The following is a 26582-nucleotide window of genomic DNA, read 5'->3' on the forward strand; positions in this document are numbered from 1 at the left end:
GCAGAACCAAAATAATATCTCTTGTATTGTTTCTTATGAAAAATCATTGAAAATACTACCAAAATTTTCCTTAGAAGAGTGTGAAGACTGTTGTATTTCACCCAGTGGCTTTTGAGTCTTTCTATAAGAGAGCACTAACATGTTGTTAAAGGTTGAGCCTTGTGTGCATACATTTATATATATATATACACATATATATATGTAAAAAAAAGAAAATATATGTTCCCCTCTAATATTGGTTACCTCCCACTTTGAACCCCATCAAATGTTGGAGTATGGGTAGGGTGTGTGGTATGAAGTGTCATTTGTGGCCATGAGGACCGGGAATAGGTTCACTCATGAATGAGGTTCAGCCAGAGTGTGTGGAAAGTGGTCGTCAAAATATGCTATCTTTGGTTCTGAATCCTCTCCCTGTTTCAGACCCCATAACAGCTATAACATCCAGAATTTTTGCCAGTATTTATAACAATGTCTAAACATTCTTCTGTATATAATGGCTCCATAATCAACTAACTCTTAAAATCACATGTTGACTTGTCATAGTTAATTAGATCATATATCAGCCTTTTAGCTTCTGTGAATGAATCCTAACTATACTTATATACTTGTCATAAATTAACTATTCCCTTGTCTGGAAAAACAAAGATTATATTGGTTATTAGAAAAACATTGGTTCACTAGAAAAAAAAATCTAGCACACAAATTACATGCAATCATGAAAACATGATTTCTTTTATTAAAATTAATAAAGTTAGAGTCCATGATAGGTGGGTAGTTTTTTAACATTTAGCTCATTCCTCATAATGTGATCTTTCCTACAATCTCCCTCTTATTTTAGGAATGCCCAATACACAGCAAAGACTACAGTGCTTAGGAATTGTTATTTCTACTCTTCCCATCAACCCTAAGCCCTCTCCTTTTACCCCTATCTCTTCCAATCTGCCAGATCCAATATCCCATAGATTCTGCAATTTCTATTTTAGAAAAAACAACATAGTATGACACCCTCTGCTACAATGGGCCATAGTTTCACTAAGGATCCAGCATTAATGCCTTCCACTTGTTAGGGTATAAGATTCTAGCTTCCTTACCTGAGCTTGTTCTAGCATGGACAAATGCATGAATAGAAGCAGGGAATAGGAAACAGGCAGACTGACTGTGTAGGCTCAAAAACAGCCCCACATTAGTGTACAACCTGGATGTCAATAGGAGGTAAAAATAATGTATGAAAAACTTTGGTTCTGGGAGGCATGATGGGAGAACTATAAGGTCAAGACATTAGAAGTTCACAGATACCTCTGTTTCTAAACAATAAGATCACTAGATTGACCTTCTGTATCAGGTATTAACCCTTCAGATGACAAAATGCAGGAATATTTAGGAAATGCCCTGGATGAGCATAAAGGTCAGCTGGGGTAGCAAGAGAAACATTTGAGAAAAGCATCAGTTACTAACACAAGAGTACACTTCTACCTTTTATGATTGCATTGGTTATGTACTAGCCAAAGCTAAGCTGCCTCCTTGAAACTCACAGCCTCCAGTTGATCCCTCAACCATCCAATTTCATCCTTCTGATAATAATAATGAATTATTTCCATTCTTATTATTTCCACCTTTTCTTGCTCCTCACTAACATGAATTACTTCCCTATGAGAGACCATTGTATCAGTTCTCCCATCACTGCCTGGAGGTACCCAGTCTACAAAGAGAGTAAACCATACTCTACCACTTATCATAATGAACTGTGTACTGAATATATGTCTGATATTGTAATAGTTAAAAGGTATAGGTATCATGATAAAATATATATGAAAGAGGAAGCGTGAACCAGGCCTTGAGAAGGAAGAAGAAGGTTTTATGGAGAATGCTTTCTTGCTGGAACTTTACTTCAAAAGAAAAGCCCAATGGAATAAAGCTTTTGACAGCATGCTTTTAACACAAATAAATCTTTTATGGGAATAGTTACATGAGGACAAGCTATCAGTGCAGAGGAACCTAAGCATGTGGGATCCTGGGCTGAGATCTCCAAGCCTGCTCAAATCGGGACTAGACCTCCTCCACCCAGATCCCCCATCTTCCAGTAGGTAGATGTTACACTCACCAACTGCCCCTGGCACCGTTTTATCCCATCAATGGCCAAGACCCAGAGACTATAAAACCCAGCTCTCAGAAGGGCATGATTGCATTTGCGGTCATGAGACCTCTTATTATCTAGTTCTTACTCTTGGAGAACCTGGCAGGCTACCAAGAATATCCTGCCTGCACGGCAGAGTCTGGCAAGCTCCCCGTGGTGTATTCAATATGCCAAAACCCAGTAACAATGATGGGTCTCATTCCCCTGACCCTGAAAGAACCTCGAATGTGGCACTTTCTAAAATCTCAGGGTTAGGACAAAGGAGACATTACTGGTGCCTGCTTGAGGAAATTAATGAACAACAGGATGACGGTGATACAGTGAAGGTATCAAAAAGACAGAGGCATGGAAAAAACAATTTCTTTATTTTTATTTTTATTTTTTTTTGTTTTTTGTTTTTTGGGTCACAACCAGCAATGCTCAGGGGGTCACTACTGGCTCTGCACTCAGGAATTACTCCTTGCGGTGCTTGGGGGACCATATGGGATGCCGGGGATCGAACCCGGGTCAGCCGCGTGCAAGGCAAATACCCTACCCGCTGTGCTGCCGCTCCGGCCCCAGAACAATTTCTTTAAAAGAGGAAAGTTGACTAGAGGTATTCAAGAGATGGATTTTTTAAAGTAGACTTTAATGAATCTAGTCCCATCAAATTCACAAGGTGAGATCTTTCTAAAATACTTACCCTTTAATCTCCCATCTCTGCTGCATTCCTCCCTCCACATATTCAGAGCCTTCAAAAGGTCTAGATATGGCATTAAGGTCCTTTTGTAGTACTAGAATAGGTACACTTAAAGACTGAAAAACATCAGAGTTAATCTCCCTTTACTTCATTTCCCCCCATATCTGGGATCAGAGGATAGCATTAACATTAAGGTGTTCCCCTTCCATTCTCAACACACCCCTGCCCCATTCCACTCACTGCAGGCTGAAAGCCTTCAATTCAAAACCCAAATGTTAATGTGACTCCCTTAGTGGAGGAGTCTTCCCTGGTCCCTCAGGCAGTACCCACATCTGCCTCCAGCATTGTCTGCCCCCAGTAAAGTAAACAATCCATTGTAACTCTTAGAATTCCTCTTCTTCATCTTTGTCTGGAGCACATAAATTGCATCTTTTATTTCTGAATGCCCAGCCACTAACTCACAAACTTATTCTTTTTTTTTTTTCCCCCTTTATTTTATTTTATTTTTTTTAAAGTTGTAGATTTACAATTTTTTGTGCTTTGGTTTCAATTATACAATGATCAGATACCCATCCCTCCACCAGTGCCCATTTTCCACCACCATGGATAATATCCCTCCCACCCCCATCCCCCCATCCCCCCGTCTCTGTGGCAGGGCAATCCCCTGTGTTCTCTCTCTCCTTTCGGGTGTTGTGGTCTGCAAAAGAGGCATTGAGTGGCAAACATGTTCAGTCCATAGTCTACTTTCGACATGCATCTCCCCTCCTGGGAGGATCCTCCAAACATCCTTTATTTGGTGCTCCCTTCTCTATCTGAATAGCCCTTTCCTCTAGGATACCCGGCTGGCCTCTAAGTTATGGAGTAATCCTCCTGGTGCTGATCTCAGCTATTCTTGGGTATTAATCTCATACTTTGTTACTTTATATCCCCCAGATGAATGCAATCTTTCTATGTCTATCCCTCTCTTTCTGACTCATTTCGCTTAGCATGATACTTTCCATATTGTACCACTTGTATGTAAATTTCATGACTTCATCTTTTCTAAGAGCTACATAGTACTCCATTGTGTAGATGTACCAAAGTTTCTTTAACCAGTCATCTGTTCTTGGGCATTCAGGTTTCTTCCAGTTTCTGGCTATTGTAAAGAGGGCTGCAATGAACAAACAAGTGCAGATGTCACTTCGACTATACATTTTTGCCTCTCTGGGATATATTCCCAGGAGTGGTATTGCTGGGTCAAATGGGAGCTCAATTTCTAATTTTTTGAGAATCGTCCATACTGTTTTCCAGAAGGGCTGAACCAGTGGACATTCCCACCAACAGTGAAGGAGTGTCCCTTTCTCGCCACATCCACGCCAGCATCGGTTGCTTTTGTTCTTTTGAATTTGGGCCAGTCTCTGAGGTGTGAGATGGTATCTCATTGTGGTTTTGATCTGCATCTCCCTGATGATTAATGATGTAGAGCATTTTCTCATGTGCTTTTTTGCCATTCGGATTTCTTCTTTGAGAAAGTTTCTGTTCATTTCATTGCCCCATTTTTGGATGGGGTTGGATGTTTCCTTCTTGTGGAGTTTAACCAGTATTTTGTATATCCTGGATATCAACCCCTTGTCAGATGTGTATTCGGTGAATATCCTTTCCCATTCTGTAGACTGTCTTTGTATTTTGGTCACTGTTTCTTTAGAGGTGCAGAAGCTTCTTAGTTTAAGATAGTCCCATTTATCTATCTCTGTTTTCACTTGCTCGGCCAGTGGCGTGGCATCTTTGAAGATACCATTAGCTTCAATGTCATGGAGGGTTTTGCCAACTTTATCTTCAATGTACCTTATGGTTTCTGGTCTGATGTTGAGGTCTTTAATCCATTTTGATCTTACTTTTGTACATGGTGTTAGGCAGAGTTCTGAGCCTATTTTTTTGCATGTAGCCGTCCAGTGATGCCAACACAATTTATTAAAGAGGCTTTCCTTACTCCACTTCACATTACTTGCACCTTTATCAAAGATTAGATGAGCATATGATTGAGGAGAGATGTCAGTGTATTCAATCCTGTTCCATTGGTCTGCAGTTCTGCCTTTGTTCCAGTACCATGCTGTTTTAATTATTACTGCTTTGTAGTACAATTTGAAGTTCGGGAGGTTGATTCCTCCCATTTTCTTTTTCCCAAGAATTGCTTTAGCTATTCGTGGGGGCTTATTGTTCCATATAAATTTCAAGAGTGTTTGCTCCATTTCTTTGAAGAATGTCATGGGTATCCTTATAGGGATTGCATTGAATTTATACAATGCTTTCGGTAGTATTGCCATTTTGACAATGTTAAGTCTCCCGACCCATGAGCAGGGGATATCTTTCCATTTCCTCATGTCCTCTTTTATTTCCTGAAGTAGCGTTTTGTAGTTTTCTTTGTACAGGTCCTTTACTTCCTTAGTTAAGCTGATTCCTAGGTACTTGATTTTCTGGGGCACAATTGTGAATGGGATTGTTTTTTTCATGTTGCTTTCTTCTCTCTCACTGTTTGCGTATAGGAAAGCCATGGACTTTTGGGTATTGATTTTATAACCTGCAACTTTACTATACAAGTCTATTGTTTCTAAGAGTTTTTTGGTGGAAGTTATTGGGTTCTCTAAGTAGAGTATCATATCATCTGCGAATAGTGAGAGCTTGATTTCTTCCTTTCCTACCTGAATGCCCTTAATATCTTTTTCCTGCCTAATCGCTATTGCAAGTACTTCCAGTACTATATTGAACAGCAGTGGAGAGAGTGGGCATCCCTGTCTCGTCCCTGATCTTAGAGGGAAGGCTCTCAGTTTTTCCCCATTGAGGATGATGCTTGCTGTAGGCTTGTGGTAGATGGCTTTAATTATGTTGAGGAAGGTCCCCTCTATACCCATTTTGGCTAGGGTTTTCATCATAAAGGGGTGCTGGATCTTATCAAATGCTTTCTCTGCATCTATTGATATGATCATATGCTTTTTATCTTTTCTTTTGTTGATATGGTGGATTATGTTGATTGATTTCCGAATGTTGAACCATCCTTGCATCCCTGGGATGAATCCTACTTGGTCATGGTGTATGATCTTTTTGATGAGTAGTTGGATTCTATTTGCTAGTAGTTTGTTGAGGATCTTTGCATCTGTGTTCATCAGGGATATCGGCCTGTAATTCTCTTTCTTTGTGGTATCTCTGTCTGCTTTTGGTATCAGTGTGATATTTGCTTCGTAGAAACTGTTTGGAAGTGTTTTTGATATTTCAATTTCGTGGAAAAGCTTAAAGAGTATTGGGAGTAAGTCCTCTTTAAAGATTTGGAAGAATTCACTAGTGAATCCATCCGGGCCAGGACTTTTGTGCTTGGGGAGACTTTTTATTACCATTTCAATTTCCTTGATGGTGATAGGTCTGTTCAGGTATTCCAGGTCTTCTTGGTTCAGCCTTGGGAGTCTGTAGGAGTCTAGGAATTTATCCATTTCCTCGAGGTTTTTATGTTCCGTGGCATAAAGCTTCTCAAAGTACTCCCTGAGGATCCTCTGAATTTCTGTGGTTTCTGTTGTAATGACCCCCTTTTCATTTCTGATTCGGTTTATTAGGGTTTTCTCTCTCCCTTTCTTTGTGAGTTTTGCTAGAGGCTTATCGATCTTGTTAATTTTCTCGAAGAACCAGCTCTTGGTTTCATTGATCTTTCGTATTGTTTTTTGGGTTTCCATCTCGTTAATCTCTGCTCTGAGTTTTATTATTTCCTTTCTCCTGTTCGGGTTGTGCTCCTTTTTTTGGTCCTTCTCCAAGCTCTTAAGCTGTGAGGTTAGGTTACTTATGTGTGCTCGCTCCTCCTTCCTGAGGAATGCTTGTAGAGCTATAAACTTTCCTCTTAACACAGCCTTTGCTGTGTCCCATAAGTTTTGGTAACTCGTGTTCTCATTTTCATTCGTTTCTAGGAATCTTTTGATTTCCTCTTTGATTTCCTGTCTAATCCACTCGTTGTTCAATAGTGCACTGTTTAATTTCCAGGTGTTTGATTTAGTTTTCTGTTTTTGTGTGTGATTTACTTCTAATTTCAGCGCATTATGGTCTGAGAAGATTGTTGATACAATCTCTACCTTCTTAATTTTATGGAGGCATGTTTTGTGGCTCAGCATGTGGTCTATCTTGGAGAATGTTCCATGTACGCTTGAGAAGAATGTGTATTCAGCTTTTTGTGGATGAAGTGTCCTGTATATATCTACTAAGTCCCTTTCTTCCATTGTTTCCCTCAAATGAAGTATGTCCTTGCTAAGCTTGAGTCTGGTTGATCTATCAAGAGGTGACAAAGCAGTGTTGAAGTCTCCCACTAGTATTGTGTTGCTATTGATGTCTTTTTCCAAATCTATGAGTAGTTGTTTTAAGTACTTTGCTGGTCTCTCATTAGGTGCATATACATTTATTATTGTAAGTTCTTCCTGTTGTACAGATCCTCTGATCAATAAGTAATGGCCTTCACTGTCTCTTATGACCTTCCTCACTCTGAAATCAATGTGGTCTGATATAAGGATGGCTACCCCAGCTTTTTTATGGGAGCTGTTTGCCTGTAGGATTGTTTTCCAGCCTTTGACTCTGAGTCTGTGTTTGCTTTGACTATTGAGATGCGTTTCTTGCAGGCAGCAGAATGTTGGGTTCAATTTTCTAATCCATCCTGCCACTCTATGTCTTTTAATTGGTGCGTTTAGCCCATTGACATTGAGAGAGATTATTGTTATGGGATTTTGTCCCATTGTTATGTTAAAATTGGGTGTATTTGAGGGGCCTTTCTTGCCTTAAAGTAGCCCATTTAGTTGTTCTTGTAACCATGGTTTTGAGTCTATGAAGTTCCTTAGCTGTTGTTTGTCTGTGAAACTGTGTGTTGTTCCTTCTATTATGAATGAGAGTCTTGCTGGGAAAAGTATTTTGGGGGAGGCATTTATTTCATTGAGTTTTTTTACTATGTCCCACCACTGTTTTCGGGCCATGAGGGTTTCATCAGAAAAATCAGCTGTGAATTTTAAGGATGCTCCTTTGTAAGAGATTTCTTTCTTCGATCTTGCTGCTTTCAGAATTTTGTCTCTGTCTAAGGTTTTGGTCATTTTGATCAGAATGTGTCTTGGGGTATTTTTATTCGGATTTCTTCTAGCTGGTACCCTTCGGGCCTCCTGAATGTGGTCACAAGTTTTCTTCAGCTCTGGAAATGTTGTAGCAATGATGTCTTTGACAGTTTCTTCTTCATCGAGGTTTTCTTCCTGTCCCTCTGGGACTCCAATAATTCTTATGTTACCCCTCTTGGCTTCATCACGATCTTCTCTTGCCATCTGTTCCCGAATTGTGAGTCTCTTTTCCATTTTCTGCTCTTTTCGGGAGAGTCTCTGAACTTCATCTTCGAGCTCACTGATTCTGTTCTCAGCTGCTGTTACTCTGCTGCTGAGGCCTTCCACTGAGCTTTTCAATTCGCCTACGAGATTTTTCAGGTCTGACATTTCTGATTGCATTTTCCTCATTTCTGCCTTCAGATCCTCTTGTCTTCTATTGGCATTGCTTTCCATTGTTTCTTTTAATTCCCTAAGCATCCTAAGTAGCTCCCTTCTGAATTCCTTGTCAGAGAGGTTGTCTAACACTACAGTACTGTTGGTGTCATCTGGGCTAGACTCTTCAATATGAATGTTTGGTGGGCTTTTGCGTTGCTTTACCATTGTGAGAGGTGTGGTTTAGTCCTTCACGTTCAGTGTTACTATTCTGCTTGATATGCAGTGTGAGTTAAGATAGGCTTATGAGTTATTGGCAACTGTATTTCTAGTGGCTGAGCTAAAATAGAGAAGTTTCCATCTAAGAAGTTAGCTTATGGTTCCTATGGCATATGTAGTGGGAAAATATTTCGCGGCCGCGGCTCCGGAAAGAGTCCCTGGCACTGGGCGAGGAGTTGGGAATGTCTCCTGTTTGGAATTGGAGCCGTTCAGCTTTGTTGCCCAGAGCTGGGCCTCTGTGCCCGTCCCACGCGGCTCAGGGGTTGAAAACCGGCTGTCTCGGGGCTGTTTCTAGCTGCGCGTGCCCAGAGAGGAACCCAGGCCCTTGGGGGCGGGCTGTACCTGTTGGAATTGGAGCCGTTCAGCTTTGTTGCCCAGAGCTGGGCCTCTGTGCCCGTCCCACGCGGCTCAGGGGTTGAAAACCGGCTGTCTAGGGGCTGTTTCTAGCTGCGCGTGCCCAGAGAGAAACCCAGGCCCTTGGGGGCGGGCTGTACCTGTTGGAATTGGAGCCGTTCAGCTTTGTTGCCCAGAGCTGGGCCTCTGTGCCCGTCCCACGCGGCTCAGGGGTTGAAAACCGGCTGTCTCGGGGCTGTTTCTAGCTGCGCGTGCCCAGAGAGGAACCCAGGCCCTTGGGGGCGGGCTGTACCTGTTGGAATTGGAGCCGTTCAGCTTTGTTGCCCAGAGCTGGGCCTCTGTGCCCGTCCCACGCGGCTCAGGGGTTGAAAACCGGCTGTCTCGGGGCTGTTTCTAGCTGCGCGTGCCCAGAGAGGAACCCAGGCCCTTGGGGGCGGGCTGTACCTGTTGGAATTGGAGCCGTTCAGCTTTGTTGCCCAGAGCTGGGCCTCTGTGCCCGTCCCACGCGGCTCAGGGGTTGAAAACCGGCTGTCTCGGGGCTGTTTCTAGCTGCGCGTGCCCAGAGAGGAACCCAGGCCCTTGGGGGCGGGCTGTACCTGTTGGAATTGGAGCCGTTCAGCTTTGTTGCCCAGAGCTGGGCCTCTGTGCCCGTCCCACGCGGCTCAGGGGTTGAAAACCGGCTGTCTCGGGGCTGTTTCTAGCTGCGCGTGCCCAGAGAGGAACCCAGGCCCTTGGGGGCGGGCTGTACCTGTTGGAATTGGAGCCGTTCAGCTTTGTTGCCCAGAGCTGGGCCTCTGTGCCCGTCCCACGCGGCTCAGGGGTTGAAAACCGGCTGTCTCGGGGCTGTTTCTAGCTGCGCGTGCCCAGAGAGGAACCCAGGCCCTTGGGGGCGGGCTGTACCTGTTGGAATTGGAGCCGTTCAGCTTTGTTGCCCAGAGCTGGGCCTCTGTGCCCGTCCCACGCGGCTCAGGGGTTGAAAACCGGCTGTCTCGGGGCTGTTTCTAGCTGCGCGTGCCCAGAGAGGAACCCAGGCCCTTGGGGGCGGGCTGTACCTGTTGGAATTGGAGCCGTTCAGCTTTGTTGCCCAGAGCTGGGCCTCTGTGCCCGTCCCACGCGGCTCAGGGGTTGAAAACCGGCTGTCTCGGGGCTGTTTCTAGCTGCGCGTGCCCAGAGAGGAACCCAGACCCTTGGGGGCGGGCTGTACCTGTTGGAATTGGAGCCGTTCAGCTTTGTTGCCCAGAGCTGGGCCTCAGTGCCCGTCCCACGCGGCTCAGGGCTTGAAAACCGGCTGTCTCGGGGCTGTTTCTAGCTGCGCGTGCCCAGAGAGGAACCCAGGCCCTTGGGGGCGGGCTGTACCTGTTGGAATTGGAGCCGTTCAGCTTTGTTGCCCAGAGCTGGGCCTCTGTGCCCGTCCCACGCGGCTCAGGGGTTGAAAACCGGCTGTCTCGGGGCTGTTTCTAGCTGCGCGTGCCCAGAGAGGAACCCAGGCCCTTGGGGGCGGGCTGTACCTGTTGGAATTGGAGCCGTTCAGCTTTGTTGCCCAGAGCTGGGCCTCTGTGCCCGTCCCACGCGGCTCAGGGGTTGAAAACCGGCTGTCTCGGGGCTGTTTCTAGCTGCGCGTGCCCAGAGAGGAACCCAGGCCCTTGGGGGCGGGCTGTACCTGTTGGAATTGGAGCCGTTCAGCTTTGTTGCCCAGAGCTGGGCCTCTGTGCCCGTCCCACGCGGCTCAGGGGTTGAAAACCGGCTGTCTCGGGGCTGTTTCTAGCTGCGCGTGCCCAGAGAGGAACCCAGGCCCTTGGGGGCGGGCTGTACCTGTTGGAATTGGAGCCGTTCAGCTTTGTTGCCCAGAGCTGGGCCTCTGTGCCCGTCCCACGCGGCTCAGGGGTTGAAAACCGGCTGTCTCGGGGCTGTTTCTAGCTGCGCGTGCCCAGAGAGGAACCCAGGCCCTTGGGGGCGGGCTGTACCTGTTGGAATTGGAGCCGTTCAGCTTTGTTGCCCAGAGCTGGGCCTCTGTGCCCGTCCCACGCGGCTCAGGGGTTGAAAACCGGCTGTCTCGGGGCTGTTTCTAGCTGCGCGTGCCCAGAGAGGAACCCAGGCCCTTGGGGGCAGGCTGTACCTGTTGGAATTGGAGCCGTTCAGCTTTGTTGCCCAGAGCTGGGCCTCTGTGCCCGTCCCACGCGGCTCAGGGGTTGAAAACCGGCTGTCTCGGGGCTGTTTCTAGCTGCGCGTGCCCAGAGAGAAACCCAGGCCCTTGGGGGCGGGCTGTACCTGTTGGAATTGGAGCCGTTCAGCTTTGTTGCCCAGAGCTGGGCCTCTGTGCCCGTCCCACGCGGCTCAGGGGTTGAAAACCGGCTGTCTCGGGGCTGTTTCTAGCTGCGCGTGCCCAGAGAGGAACCCAGGCCCTTGGGGGCGGGCTGTACCTGTTGGAATTGGAGCCGTTCAGCTTTGTTGCCCAGAGCTGGGTCTCTGTCACAAACTTATTCTTATCTTCATTTTAAATTTTGCAGCTTGGTCTCAGCTCCTCAATTTTGTTGTTCAGAGTCCTTCAAAGCAAAGCCAAGAATGAATGGGTGTGGCTGTGATTCAATAAAACTTTGTTTAGTTTTCCAACCCCTAGGTCGTAACAGAAAGCGCAGACTAGATACAGGTGGGCAGAGAGTAAAGCAGAATTCTTTGTCCTGTGTTTTCAAAGGAGAATGGAACCCTGCTTTGCTTCCAAACTGAACTGAACTGAAACACAAAACTTGCTATTTACTGAAGGAAATACAAATTTGCACAAAAGTAAAAGGTCTTCTGGAAAATTCAGCATTAAGACATTTTTGAATCATTTTTAGTGTTCAAAGTTTCCCTGCAACATTATTAAACCATGATGATACAGGGTGCCTCTACCCCAACAGTGGGGCCCTCTGACAAGCAAGCTTTAACAAGCTCCCTAAATTAAAAATCTCCATAAACACAAGGGAAGGCACTTTTCCTAGATTTGCTAAAAGGCTAATCCCTCCCCCTTACTCAAGCAACATATGTTTTTATAACCCTCAGGCAATGTGTTGAGCTAATTGAAAAATCTGGCTAGATAATTCAGTGCTGAGTCAATCTTGGCAAGGGGTACCTGTATCTAAGCATTACTCGGGACAGATTTGCCTTCTAATCCCTTCTACACTAAGTCACAAATCAGCTTCCCCGCAATCCCTGAACTGGACCTTGCAGAAGCCAGCTTTTTTATAAAGCTGGAGGCATCCAAACAGAACAGATTTTTGAACAAAAAGAGAAGGGGGAGGAAGAGGAGGAGGGGTGGGGAGAAGTAGAGAAGAAGGAAGAAAAGGGAGCAGAAGACGAGGAGGAGGAGGAGGAGGAGGAGGAGGAGGAGGAGGAGGAGAAGGAGGAGGAAGAAGAAGAAGAAGAAGAGAAAGAGGAGGAGGAGGAGGAGAAAAAAGGCAGAGATCCTAGTTTTACCACCTGGAATCAGCATGCATCACAGGTTTCTTGTATCCAACATGAGAAAAGCTTCCTCGAAAAAATATCTTGCTTCTCTGAATGGTTAAGATACAGAACATCTTGAAGAGTTACTGTCAAGTGTCATTTATTCATCCTCACCCAGAAAGAATGCAGGTTCCCTCTCATTACAGGCTTTGCAGTCTTTTTTTTTTTTTTTGGTCTGAACGATGAAATTAAGGATAGAACATGAACTATACAGGAAACTTTCTGAAACAGAATTGTAAGCCTTTCTTTTGAAAGGCTGGAACTCACATATGCCTGAAAGCTTCCCTAGGTCTAACTTCCAACTCATGCCTTGTATGATTTTGTGCATCATGAAGAGAAGCACTTGGTGTCTAGTTATGTGAGAGCTGACACAAGTTAACAGCTTTCAAAATTTTCCTTTTTTCCCCTTGAGTATCACAACTTCACGGTCCACAGATTCCAGCAATCCAAATATTACCATGAAAATACTTTTGGCAAAGCATTCATTATCTTCCTCTGAAGATATCAAGACCGAAACAACCAGAATGTTGCCCCCCCTTTTTTTTTTTGTTACAGTGCCTCTGTCAAATAGAACCCAATTGTTATGTTCAGTGGTCACTAAATCTGTTGATCAGCCTTCACAGATTTCTCTGAACCACACCACCCCATTGCCCCTCTAGCCTCTGACACCCAGACAAAACTTGGTGAAGCAGTGTCACGGAAAATCATGTAAATATTAAAAAGACTGAAAGGCTGATCAGAACTGACATTTGATATTACGGGATTTGTAAATCAATTTATAGACAGTGTGATATATGGTTTAGGAATCAAGAGGCAATAACCATTTTATGGGGCAGGATCATAAACCTGTCAAATGCTCTACCTCTGTGTGCATAAGAGATTGTACTGGTGCCAAAAACTGATGCTGTCACGGACCTGGAAACACAGAGCTAATGCATTTCTAATTTTGCTATTAGTACTATCTTTTTAATAGCCCCCCCCAAAGATAGAAGTTTTGGGGTTTGGGGTTTTTTTGTTTGTTTTTTGTTTGTTTTTTACATTTCCACTATGGTCATTTATATAGCTGGGCAGCAGTAACTTTCTTTCTGGAAGACCAGCAAAGATTGGTGCTCCAATTTTGACATTCACTCTGTATCTACAAATTCCTGCAACCAACAATTCCAAGAGCCTCAGTCTGTGTTCTTAATCACTGGCATCTTGAATCCTCTTCAGATGCATTTTTGTATTGGATACACAAGTACTTCTATAGAAGGAAATGGTCATAGGAAATGGTGTTCTGTGAAAAAGCCATATAAGAGCTTTTCAAGTTACATAAGAGACAGGGCAAATGTCTCACTGCACAAGGAGCAATGAATGGACAAGAGTCTGCTGCATGCAGAAGCGTTCTTTACCGGAAAAATGAATGCTCTTTGCATTCAGTAATCTTTCCCATCAGTTTTAGTGTTTTGACGGTTTCAGTATCTGTTAGATTAAGGGTATACAGGAGACTCAGGCACTCATACGAACTATTCAACCTTGAGTTAGGATCTATTTAAGCAATAAAGATACTGATTCCTTGCAGTAGTAAGTGAAAAAAAATCACCTAACTGCATTTTGCAAATTGCACAAAGAAAGCAGAATTTAAGAGTGGAGGATCTGGGGTCAAACAAATGGGATAGATAACTATCTATTGGATAACAAAAGCCATTTTTTCAACTTGCCCTCAGTTTTCTACCCTGATACAGGGGCAATAATAATTGTACAGAGTGTTTGAAAGCAAGTATGATATTCGTTTTCTAAGGGGCCAGAAAGATAATAGAGTGGAATGGTATCTGCCTTGCACATGGCTGACCTGTATTCAATCCCCAGTACCACTAATGGTTTCCCAAGCCCCTCAAAAATGAGTGATCCATGAGCTCAGAGCCAGAAGTAAGCCATGAGCAGCACTGGGTGTAGACCCCAAACAAAGAAACAAATAAAAAAATAGAAAAATTATTTTTTTTCTAAGCATGTCTTAATGACATGTTTCTGTATGATAGATATAGTTTTGGAATTGTTTCCCATTTATTAGGGATATGGCCTCAGGTATTCCACAGTCCCATAATGTATCTTGTGTAAAACTGAAATAGCTTCCCTTTTTTGGCAGAAATGGGGCAACTCAAGGGTGGGGAGGTGGTCAGGGAAAAGCTTGGATTTCAATTGTCACCAGCCATCACAACTAGCAGCCTGTGTTTAACAATGCATATTTTTTAAATCCATGAAGAAGAGACATCTGTCTACTTCCTGATGTCTTCTATTTTTTAAACAAGGTTTTGTGCCTTTTAATGTACAGATCTTTTACTTCTTTGTAAAAGAAGTAAAGTATTTTGTCTTTTTTGATGCAACAGTATATAGAAGTATATAGAAGTAAAGTGTTTTGTCTTTTTTGATGCAACAGTATATAGGATTGTTTTCTTAATGAACTTTCCTCTAACTCATTGTTTGCATACAAAAAGTGCAGCATATTTATACTAATTATTTTACTTTATGATATTTATTACTACTAGTTTTATTTTATGGATATTTTTGTTGTTATTGTTAAATGTATTGGATCACCGTGAGAAAAGTTACAAAGTTTTCAGGTTTAAGTCTCAGTCATACAATGATCTTACACCCAACCCTTCACCAGTAATTATTTTTCAACACCAAGAACCCAATATACCCTCCCATGCCTCCTGATGCCTGTGAGGCAGATGATTTCTACTTAACTCTCTCTCTACTTTGATTACATTTATTATTTCGACAAGAGATGCACCATTATTTTTTGGAATTTCCCCCAACAATCAGAACTGCTGACAAGGCATTGTGAAATAATTTGTTTTATATTGCTGGTTATGAAAACCATATGATGTCTCATGGTCGCAATAGTGGACACTCAATTTTGGATTTCTGATATTTTTATTAAGTAAGTCTAGAGGGATTTCTTCCAAGAGCCGGATAATAATGAGATTGATTTCTCTGCCTCTGGTGCCATGGCTGTGCCAGAGAGCTGCTCATGTGGGGCAACTTGTGGCCTTGGTAGGGCGTGAAGGATGTGACAGTTCTGCCCTCCCATCCCATGAGGCTGCAGTTTCCCCGGCACCCCCGCCCCATACCTGGCTGTCCAATAAGCTCTGAGGCAGTGGCCACCATGCTGCTGGGGGGGGGGGGGGAGGGGGAAGGCGGAAGAGACAGACACCCTTTTCCCTCGCGGCGGGGGGGGGGGGGTGGAGGGCATGGCACCATAGTTTAATGCATAGTCCATTCACATTTCTGCACAAGCTGCTGGGTTTTGGATTAGGTTCGTGTGCCTCTGGTGCCATGGCCGTGCCAGAGAGCCCTTATGGAGGTTTTAAGATTTTCATGTATCATGTCATTAATGAATAGCAATAATTTACTTTTCCAATATGGAATCCTTTTATGTTTTTTCATTGCATTTTTTCAGAATCTCCTTATATGACTGTAATTTTCATTTCTTTTTCCTGATGAAAAGTTTTACAAGAATTGACTTCTGTGTGCTAAACCATCTTTGCAGTTCCAGGATGAATCCCTCTTGCTCATGATAAATATTTATATGGATTTTATTTTTTGCCAACACATTACTGAGAGTTTTTACATATATATTCATCAGAGAATCAAAAATCAGATGAGATACTGACCCACAGTTCTCAGTTTTTTTAATTCTTCCTCCCCCACCTTCCTCCTGCTTTCTTTTTCTCTTCTATAATTTTTTGCCTCCTGACCTCCCTCTTACTCTTTTTCTTTCTTCTTTCCTTTTCTGATAATTGAATTAGACTGATATTGGTCTTTGTCTTAAAGAATATTTTCCTCTTCAATTTTTGAACTATTTAAGTAACACGAGTATTAAACTTTATACAAGAATTATCAAATTCTAGTGAAAACTTCTATTCATATAATTTTGTTATGAGTAAGAATTTTTGGGTTTCAACTTCTTTACTTCTGATTGGTATGTTCAAGTATTGATATCTTCTGGATTCAATCTTACAATTTTGTGTAATTCCAAAAATGTATTCATTTCTTCTAGATTGTCTATCTTATATGCAGATGTAATCTATGACCAAATAAACAAGACTATACAGAGGAGAAAGGAAAGCTTTTCAACAAATAGTGCTGAAAAAATGAACAATGGGAGGACAGTGACAGTGACCAATAGGACACACAGAATAAATATATGGAAAAAAACACAGTATCGCTAATAATTAGGGAAATGCAAACCATAACTACAATGAGATATCATGGGCTATAAAAGTAAATATAATATGTTAAAACAATTAGAAACATGTTTTTATGAGAATGTGAAAGAAAGGGGACTCATACTGTTGCTAGGAATACAAATTGGTGCAGCTTCTATGGAAAACAGCATGGACATTCTTTTAAAAACTAAAATGGAGATGGATGATCCAGTGAAATCATTCCTAGAAATCTATCAAAGAACACAAACACACTAAAATAAAAAATATCTGGGAGGTTGGAACAGTACAGTGGTAGGGTGTTTGCCTTGTAAACAGCTGACCGGTTTTCAATCCCCAGCATGGCACAGGGTCCCCCAAGCCTTCCAGGAGTTATCCCTGAGTGCAGTGCCAGGAGCAAGCCCTGAGCACTGCTTGGTGTGACCTAAAAATAAAATAATTAAATTTAAAAAATTAAGTTGATCTCTGCTTGATGTTCCACTATCCCAGGTGAGAAATGTCTTTGGCTAATATCACTAAGCCTATTCCAGAATGAAAGGGAGCTCACCCACCCAAGTGGGTACCAGCAATCTCCATACCCAGCCAGCACCATACTAAGGGCCCACACTAAAGCTGCTGAAGCTATATATCTACCCAACAAATTACATGCTGTCATTCTGTGAGGATGGACAGAGAAGAGAGAAAACTATCTCCAATTTAATCGTCCAATATCTTCTGGGACAGGTAGCTACAAATACTGCTCCCAGCACAACAAGAACATTAGAAAGATAATGGGAAAATATCTAGAAGCCTACAAAGCTCAATGAGTGAAAATAATATCACCGTAGACATAAACAATACCAGTAAATCCGCAGACAGTGTCTTTAGTGACACTATGATGAGGGTCTCCAATGAGCTCAAAGAAACATAGTCAGCAAAGAACAAGAAAGTATATGAGAGTCAAAATGAGAAAATGACCACAATCAGAAATGACAGTAATGAAGAACATAGTAGGTGATATAAAAAAAAGTCAATAGAAACTCTAAACTGCAGGATGACAGTAGCTGAGCTAAAGATTAAGGAAACTCCAAGATGAGAAGGAGGAAACCACTAGGAAACAGCAGAAGGTGGAAAATAGTCTGAAAGGAAAGGAGCAGCATAGCAGAGAACTAAGGGATAGGTCCAAGAGAAGCAATATAAGAATTCCTGGAGAAAGGGAAAGCAAATGTAATGAAGAAACATTAACAAGAATTTTCAAGAGATGAGGATTACAGGCACCAAAATCCAAGAGACCCTGAGATTTTAGTTAAAATAGACCCAATTAGAACAACCACAGGACACATTAAACTCAAATTGACAAAATTGAAAAATAGAATATTTAATACAGCAAGATCAAAAAAGAAACTTATATACAAAGTAAAGCCCGTTAGATATACGAAAGGTCCATCAAATGAGATTCTATAAGCCAGAAGAATATGAAAGGAGATAGTACAAACAAATAATGAAATGAAGTTTTTGAAGTTAGATTATTATTCAGATTTGAAGAAACAATATAGGCCTTCATATAGAGGCAACAGCATAGGAAATTCTTAGCCCTGAAACCAGTTTTGCAAGAAGCATTAAAGGACAGAAGAAACTTCCCATCATGTGGCATTGAGTATGGCACTTACTAATGGTGCAGATGGTTGTTCTCTACTAGATTAAGAAAAGTTAAAAACATAGCAATTCATCATCACAAATTGACTTTTATTGATTTATTTTCTGATAATTCTATTTGCCATTCTTCTAAGTTTTATTAGAAGAAGTAATATGAAATAAATGTGTTACATGCCTGCCAAGAGGGCAGGCTGCAGAGTGGGAAGGAACATGAGTATATTGGTGGAGGGAAGAGCGAAGAGTACACTGGTGGTAGGACCGATGCTGGAATGTTGGATGTCAGAAACAAATCTCTTATGAACAACTTTATAAATCACGATATCTCAATGAACATTCCTGAAAAAAAAAAAACAAAAAGACCTTCTGAAAGAAAAAAAAATTAATGAAAAATATCTATACCTCTACATACATGGTAACACATGGTAGCATAACTCACAACAGTCAAAACACTAAATCAACCTAAATTTCCGTTTACTAATAACTGGCTTAAATAAACTGTATGCAATTACGGTTTTTTTTTTTATAATGGCATAACAACCTGCTGTCCTGTCCTGTTCTCCCATTGTTCATTGATTTGCTCGAGTGGGCCCAGTAATGTCTCCATCTTGAGACTTGTTGTTACAGTGTGTTTGGCATATCAGATACGTCACGGGTAGCTTGCCAGGCTCTGCCATGCGGGTGAGATACTCTCGGTAGCTTGCTGGGCTCTCCGAGAGGGGCAGAGGAATCGAACTCGGGTCGGCCATGTTGGCTGCGTGCAAGGCAAACGCCCTACCCGCTGTGCTATCACTCCAGCCCCAACAACCTGCTGTATAAAAAAAGTATAAAATTATAACTTTTTAAAAATTTTTACTTTATTTTTACAAAGTTTTCACAATAATTCATTACATTTAATATTCCAACACCAATCCCACTACCATTGCACCTACCCACCACCATATTTCGAATGTTTTCAACCAGTCTCCAAAACCCTGCCACCAAAACAGGAACTAAATAATTTATTTTGTATTGCTTGTTCTGTATAATCCATTAAAAATGATCCAAAAGGTTTCCTTTGAGGAAAATGTGTGAAGATCGTTGTATCTCACCCTAGAGCCAGTAAGCCTTTGTATAAGAAATTGCCAACATATAAAATGTTGCACAACTGCAAATGTGGCTGCATACTCCAGGAATTCTAAAATTTAGATGGTGACTTTGAGGTCCAGAGGCCTCTTTGTGGTGTATCATTCTGTGTTGCTCTCTTCTAAGACCTTTATTTCTGAGTCTCTAGATCATGACGATCAATGTGCTTATATGTGCCAGAGGCAGTTTCTGGGCATGACTGCCAGGTTACCAGAAACACAGGGAGATATGTGTGGGGGGGGGGGGGGAGGCGGGAGGGACCCATTCCCAACTCCATGAGAGCCTGGAGATTTCAGAACCCCCATACCTGAGTTTTTTTAGCAGATTCATTCATGGATGAGGCTGAGTTTGTGGAGAGCAATCATGAGCATGCAGCACTTTAGTTCTGGAGTTTTTCAGCTGCCGGGGCTCAGTAGGGGTGGGGAGGGGAATTCATCTTCTCCCTTCTGGGTTGCCCTGAATGAGTAAAACTGTAACTTTTGAGCTAAACTGAGTGAATCTTAAAGGTTATTAGGCAAAATTAAATATGTCAGGAGTGAAACTTGTTGGAGGGTATCACTTCATTTGTAGAATATAATTAAACACACACAAACTGGCCAAAAACAGTAACACATAGTTTTGCTGTTGAAAACTGGTGATTCCTGGAGAGAAATAGAAAAAATAAACAAATGGGCCATTTTAAGAGTGAGATGACACTAGAATTTAAAAGGCAGATATGGTTAGTCTTAAGTAAAAAAGGGGTATACCCTTAAATTTCCATAACACTGCAAGTAAATATAAAATCAAATTAAAAAGAATATAAAAAGTGAGTTTTCACTGAAATTATCTGATATTCAAAATAGCTCCCATATTTCCTACCAAATTTTGTCTGGGTGCCATAAGATAAATATTGCCTTTTTAGGAGCATTATTTCATGGTTTTCATAGTCAAGGCATAAAAATTAAAGCATATTTAGAATCAAATGTAGAGAAAAGGGTCTAGAATAAGAATAAATGTTACTTGTTTCTATATAGGTGATTCCAGCTAGCAAGCATATCTGTTTCTCATAGGAAAAGTAAGAGCAGGAATAGTGTCCCCACACTATTCAAGGACTGAGTTGAGAGAAGAAGAGTGACTTGTCCATTATAACACACTTGCCATTAGCAAATTAAACTAAAGGATTTTAGCGCTAAATCCTATGCTTTTGTGTTTGTACCATAGGAATTCTGTCATAGTCCAGATTCCTCGAAGTAGGCTCCAATGTCTCCCAAAGTCACCATTTTCGGTTTGCTTGTCTTATTTTTATTTTTTTAAATAAACATATGAAAACTCAGAGTTCACGCTTGGACCTATTCATCTTTCTCCTGATGTCTGAAGATATTTGTCCTGGCTCTTCTCCCAAATTGTTATCAAGCAAGGACTTTGTACATCTTTTGTCCTGCAGTACACAAACAAATCAAGCATTCTCCCAGAGTAATGAGTACACCACTTAAATGACAGGGTGTTCCACAGAAGCAAGCTGGATTGAAATAGATGCTTTTTTGCTTTTTTTTCCTTTTCAAAGGGGCCAGAACAAATAGTCAAACCAGACCAAATAGACAGCTACAAGGTTTACCATTATTTTTTTAGAGATGTCAAACCGATCTGGAGAGCTGCAAATAGTATGTCTTAAGAGCTCGTCAAAGCCTCCAAAATGCTAGTCATTTTATACCACCATCTGAAACAAGAAACATCTTGTTAGAGGAACCTACTGTCAATTTGATAGCAAAATAGAATGTGTAATCCATCTTTGAACCTAATCATGCTGACAGCTACATTTGATTTAACTTCTTTTTTTTAATCAATTTCTCCATCACATCCATAATGAATTATACTAAATAGCTCATGGTGTTCTGGCAAGCCAGTGTACCATTCAATGACACGGTATGCTGCTTACTCAGCAGCTGGTCTCTGCATATGCTGGAAGGCGACATCAGTATCAGTAGGACAAAGGGCTGCTGTGGCTATTCCGATTTTGCAGACAGACCGACACTAAGCAATTTAGAGTTATTTTGAACTCCCATTCTAGCTATCATCTAAGACGTATCAAGTAGTCCTGTCCAGTCATCCAAATTCTCTGAACATCTTTACTTATCCATTACATTGAGATTGGGTTATATGTCCTAAAAAAAAAGAAAAAAGAAAAAAATCTTTATTGCTGACTTCCAGACACTTACAAAGTTTTTGTTAGGGTTTTTGTTTTGTTTTGTTTTGTTTTGTTTTGTTTTGGGGACCCTGCCTGATGATATTCAGCGGTTACTCCTGGTTATGCACTTAGAAATTTCTCCTGGCAGTGTTTAAGGGACCATATTAAATGCCAGGGAGGACCAAACCTGGTCAGCTGTGTGCAAGGTAATCACCCTACAGGCTGTACTTTCTCTTCAGCTCCCACATATAAAGTCTTAACTTGGAAAAGTGCTATATACAATCCAACTAGGAAAAAAAACTATAGAAATACAACCTTGACCAGCATTGTCTAACAGATGTATACTATAATAATCAAAAGTTCTGTAATAAATAAATATAGCACACACTAGACCTCTGTGAGAACTCGTGAAACATAGCAAATAGAGTAATAAAATGGATTTTAAAATTTTAATTGTTATTAGGAAAAGAACAAAAAAAGAAAGCAATGGGGGGGAGGGAGGAGAAGAGAAAGGAAAATAGTGGGGGAACAGGGACCAGGGCTTGGGTTTATTGGTAATGAGGGGGAGTGATATAGTTACATATCCAAAACACGAATTCAACAATACTGAAAACATGAGATCCAAACTACAACCAGCAAGCTTTATAATGTACCTGTCAAGATAGACCTGGAGGATGGAGCAGGGAGCAGACAGAACACAGGAACCCTGGTGTAAAGAACTTAACATTGGTACTAGGATTAGTGCTAAAACATTATATGCCTAAAACTCAACTATTAACAACTCTACAAATTACAGTTCTTTAAATAATTTTTTACTTTGATTGCTATTAATGTTGAGCATTTACTAGTAGACACTAACACTATCACTATCGCCCTGTTGTTCATAAATTCGCTTTAGTGGCCCAGTAACGTCTCCATTCATCCCTGTCACGTGCTAGTGACATATTGGGGGCTCCTTCAGGATAAGCGGAATGAGGACCATTCAATGTTACTGTTTTTGACATATCGAATACACCACGGTTAGCTTGTCAGGCTCTGCCGTGCCGGCGGGATACTCTCAGTAGCTTGCAGGACTCTCCGAGAGGGGTGGAAGCTTTTGAAGCAGCCTCTAATTACCTTTACAGGTGCTTCTAGTCAGGCATATAGGCGGGTATGATAGTCTCAGTAGCCTGCCGGGTTCTCTGAGAGAGAGAGAACTAGAAAATAAGAGGTTCCAGGAGCTTGATTTTAGTCTTTGGAACCTGGCCATTGATGAGGTTACACAGTAGTTGGTGGGTGTAACTGTCTAGCTACTAGAAGGTGGAGGAGCTGGGTGGAGGAGGCCCAGTTCCAAACCGAGCAGACTTGGAGATCTCAGCCCCATGTCCTGCACACCTGGGTTCCTCTGCCAGTTCCTTGTCCAAGTGTGTGGAGAGTGGTCTCAGCATGGCTTTGGCTGGGTCCAGGAGGTCTTCAGCTGTTGGGGCTCTACTTAGGGTGGAGAGGGAAACTCAATCTGCCCTCCTCCAAGAGGCCCTGGTGAGGACAGCCAGGCGCGGGGGCAGGAGACAACTAGTAGGCAACTTTGATCAAAGACAGGGCATTTGTCAAAGAATGGGCAGGAAGGAGGAAGAGAAAACAAGAATTTGCTGAAATATAAATATACTGCTTTACTTCAGATATAGTTCCAAAGCCATGGCAAAAGCCCAAGACTAGGTGAGAGATACCACATCATCCCTTTTTAGTTTTTCAAGACTTTTATTATCTCCAACAAAGAAATTATGCATATTTTTTCTTTTTTGGGGGGGTCACATCCGGCGATGCACAGGGGTTAGTCCTGGCTCTGCACTCAGGAATTATTCCTGGCGGTGCATATGGGGTGTGGGAATCAAACCTGGGTCAGCCGCATGCAAGGCAAATGCCCTACCCGCTGTGCTATTACTCCAGTCCAGAACTGAAGAGAGTAAGTGGGGGGAAATGTGAGAAAGAGAAAGACAAAAACTGGAAAATCCCACTTATATGTGGGATAAAAAGAGACAAGGCAGAACAGAAAAAGTCAAGTGGAAATTAATCCTTGGAATATGAGCATAGAACTGAGTTTATCAAAGGGCAAAGGGAGAGGGGTGAGATATATAAAACTGTACCCCTAAAGCATCATCTTTTGATGCTGTTATTAGGCACTGTGATTTACAATACTGCTATTGGCTATGTTTCATGCACAAGACATTCCTCCACCAGTATCTCAGTCAGCGCCACCATGTCCTACCCACTACCTTCTACCCCATCCCCATGGTTAGTTTCTCAGTTTCTGTTTCCATTGGATATTTGTTATTCCCTTACTGAGTTTCTTTTTATTGCACATATGCCAGATATCATTCTCTGCTGACTATCTTCACTCAGGACAATATACTGAGTACCTCTCAGCAGCAAATTGCACTCATGCATATAGTCATACATCAACATTATGTCAAAAATAGATAATAAATATGATTGAAAGTATTTAACTAATTCTTAGAAATTTAAATTACAACCTCCTAGTCTTGGGTTTAATCTAATAGTCAAAACCTCTACAAATAGAATGACTGAGTGAATCTAAATAGTGAGTAATACTAATTACTGAAAACTGAGTTTCAATAAACTCTTAATAATATTATAATGCTTATCACGATCACGATCATCCTGTTGTTCATCGATTTCCTCAAACAGGCACCAGTAACGTCTCCTTCTTCCTAGCCCTGAGATTTTAAAAGAGCCATTTCAATGCTCTTTCAGGATTAGGAGAATGAGACCCATCACTGTTACTGGTATTTGACATATTGAGTACGATACGGGAAGTTTGTCCGACTCTGCCATGTGGGCAGGATACTTTTGGTAGCCTGCCAGGTTCTCCAAAGAAAAAATAAGATAATAAGATGTTGCACGGCCGCAAATGCGGCTGCGCACTTCCGGGAACTGGATTTTATTGTCTCTGCATCTTGGCCGTTGATGGGACCAACCTGGTGCTGGCGGCAGCTGGTGGGTGTGATGCCTATAATGACGTATAATGCTTATACATAAACAAAATTCTAAACAAAGTCAGTGACTAAAGACTATAGCCGATAAAACCAAATTTACCGCCACCAAAAGTTGAATGTTGGTACCATTGTTTTCCATTTGTGCTAACAAATAAAACCTGTGAACTGACTTTCACAAGCACTATTTTTGAACTTTTGGGGGTCTTCATGCTCAAAAGTGTTCTGTATAAGAGAAATCACTAATTGGGTCCTCTTAGGTCCTTAATCACATCTCCAGATTTTTCTAATTTCAGTATCTCAAACTGATCTATCTCTCCAGGGACGCTGGAAAAAAAAAACAGAATGGTTAATTATTCCAAAACTTTCTAAGATTAGGGTAGAGACAAAAAAAACTAAAAGAAGAAAGACCAATTAATAACTCAGATAAAGGCCAGTGTGATGAAGGAAAGTCAACATCCTGAGGAAACACTAGAATATAAGTCAAATGAAGGCGGAAGCTGCTGTTGATGGGTTTACTAATTATTCCCAATGCCTAAGGCAGTGCGTGTGATACAGCAGACACACACACACACACATACACACACACACACTGGTTAGTAAAACATGAGTAATGGAGAAGTGGGAGAGAACTTGTTGAGACTAAATAGGCCTCTCTGAAAAAATAACCTTTCAACTAAGATTTTTATGAAAAAATTCTGGGCCAGGAAGATCTAGAACTTTGTTGGTAGAGGAAATGATAAGTAGAGACCATGAGGTCAAAGCAAGCTTGTACTGTTCAGTAAACAAAGCAAGAACAATGTCCTGGCGACTAGAGGGAGTGAGGTACTGGGGAAGGTGAGTGAGGCAGGCAGGGATAAAGCCACTGAAGGCCTTGTGGGGATTCAGTGATTCCAAAGCTGCGGAGTTATGTAATCTGACATGATTTACTTGTATAACTACTCTGTACAGAATAACCTAAGGAAACACAAAAACAAACTAGGTGTTCTACTTAAAGGGTTACTATAAGACTATAAGTGCACAAATAAGAGACATAGATGGAAGGATGGAAAAGACTAGATGGAAGGCAGAGACAGAGAAAAATGAGCCAAAAGTGGATGTATTTTGGAGGTACAGAAAACAGGAGTGGCTGATGGACTGAATGTAGGTGATAAGACAAAGAAAGAATTATAGATTGATAAAGTTTGTTTCCAGCCTGAAAAGAATTTTTTCATACCAAGTTTCAATGACCTTCCATATGTCCATTACTCTGAAAACCTGACTCAATATTCATGCTGTGTTAAAAGTGTTTTCTCTCCTTCTCTCTCATTCTGTCTCTCATTCTCTCTCTATTCCCGTCTCTCCTGCTCTGTTTCTCATCTCCTATTAAAATAAAATCTCGAACATGATTCTTGAGTACACAAAGGTTCACTCTGCCAGGTTTGGGAGCTTTCTGTATTAGCTGAGAGAAGTCTCTCATCTCCCTGAGAGGCAGCAAGGTCCTACTAAGAGAAAGCCCTCCCCTACCCCAGCCTTAGACAGCTTGAATAAATGGAATTTTCATTATCAAATCATCAGGTACTAAGTACAGAAACAGAATTCCAAGAAAGAGGAAGAGAAATATTGGGATAGTCTAAACGGGATACAGAAGTAATCCTGAGATCAAAAGATGCCCTAAGTTATATCAAGGCTAGGAATCAAGAATCTGTAACTAAAGAAATGGCCAAAGTGGGAGAACATAAAGTCATTCACCAGGTTACCTGTAGAACTTTCCAGATGACTTAAACGCTTTTTGGGATCTGTCAGCTATTGGTCTGCACACAAAGTCCTTCAAAACACCTAACCATCACCTCAGCAACAGAAAAAATGAAGGAGGGTATGTTTTTTTTTATCAACATTAAATTAATCACAGAAAACTGTTTTTACATTGCTCATTTCATCACATAAATGTCAAAAGCAACACTTCTTCCGGAATAAATTAAATAAAATTGGATGCCGCCAATATGTCACCTTTGTGTATTAAAAAGACTTGGCTGATATGTGAAGGATGTTCCTACAATTGCCTATTGTCATGGCCTAAGATTAGAGGAGAGAGAGAG

The sequence above is a fragment of the Sorex fumeus genome, unplaced genomic scaffold (assembly GCF_029834395.1).
Source record: "Sorex fumeus unplaced genomic scaffold, SorFum_2.1 ptg000007l, whole genome shotgun sequence".
Taxonomy (NCBI): Eukaryota; Metazoa; Chordata; class Mammalia; order Eulipotyphla; family Soricidae; genus Sorex; species Sorex fumeus.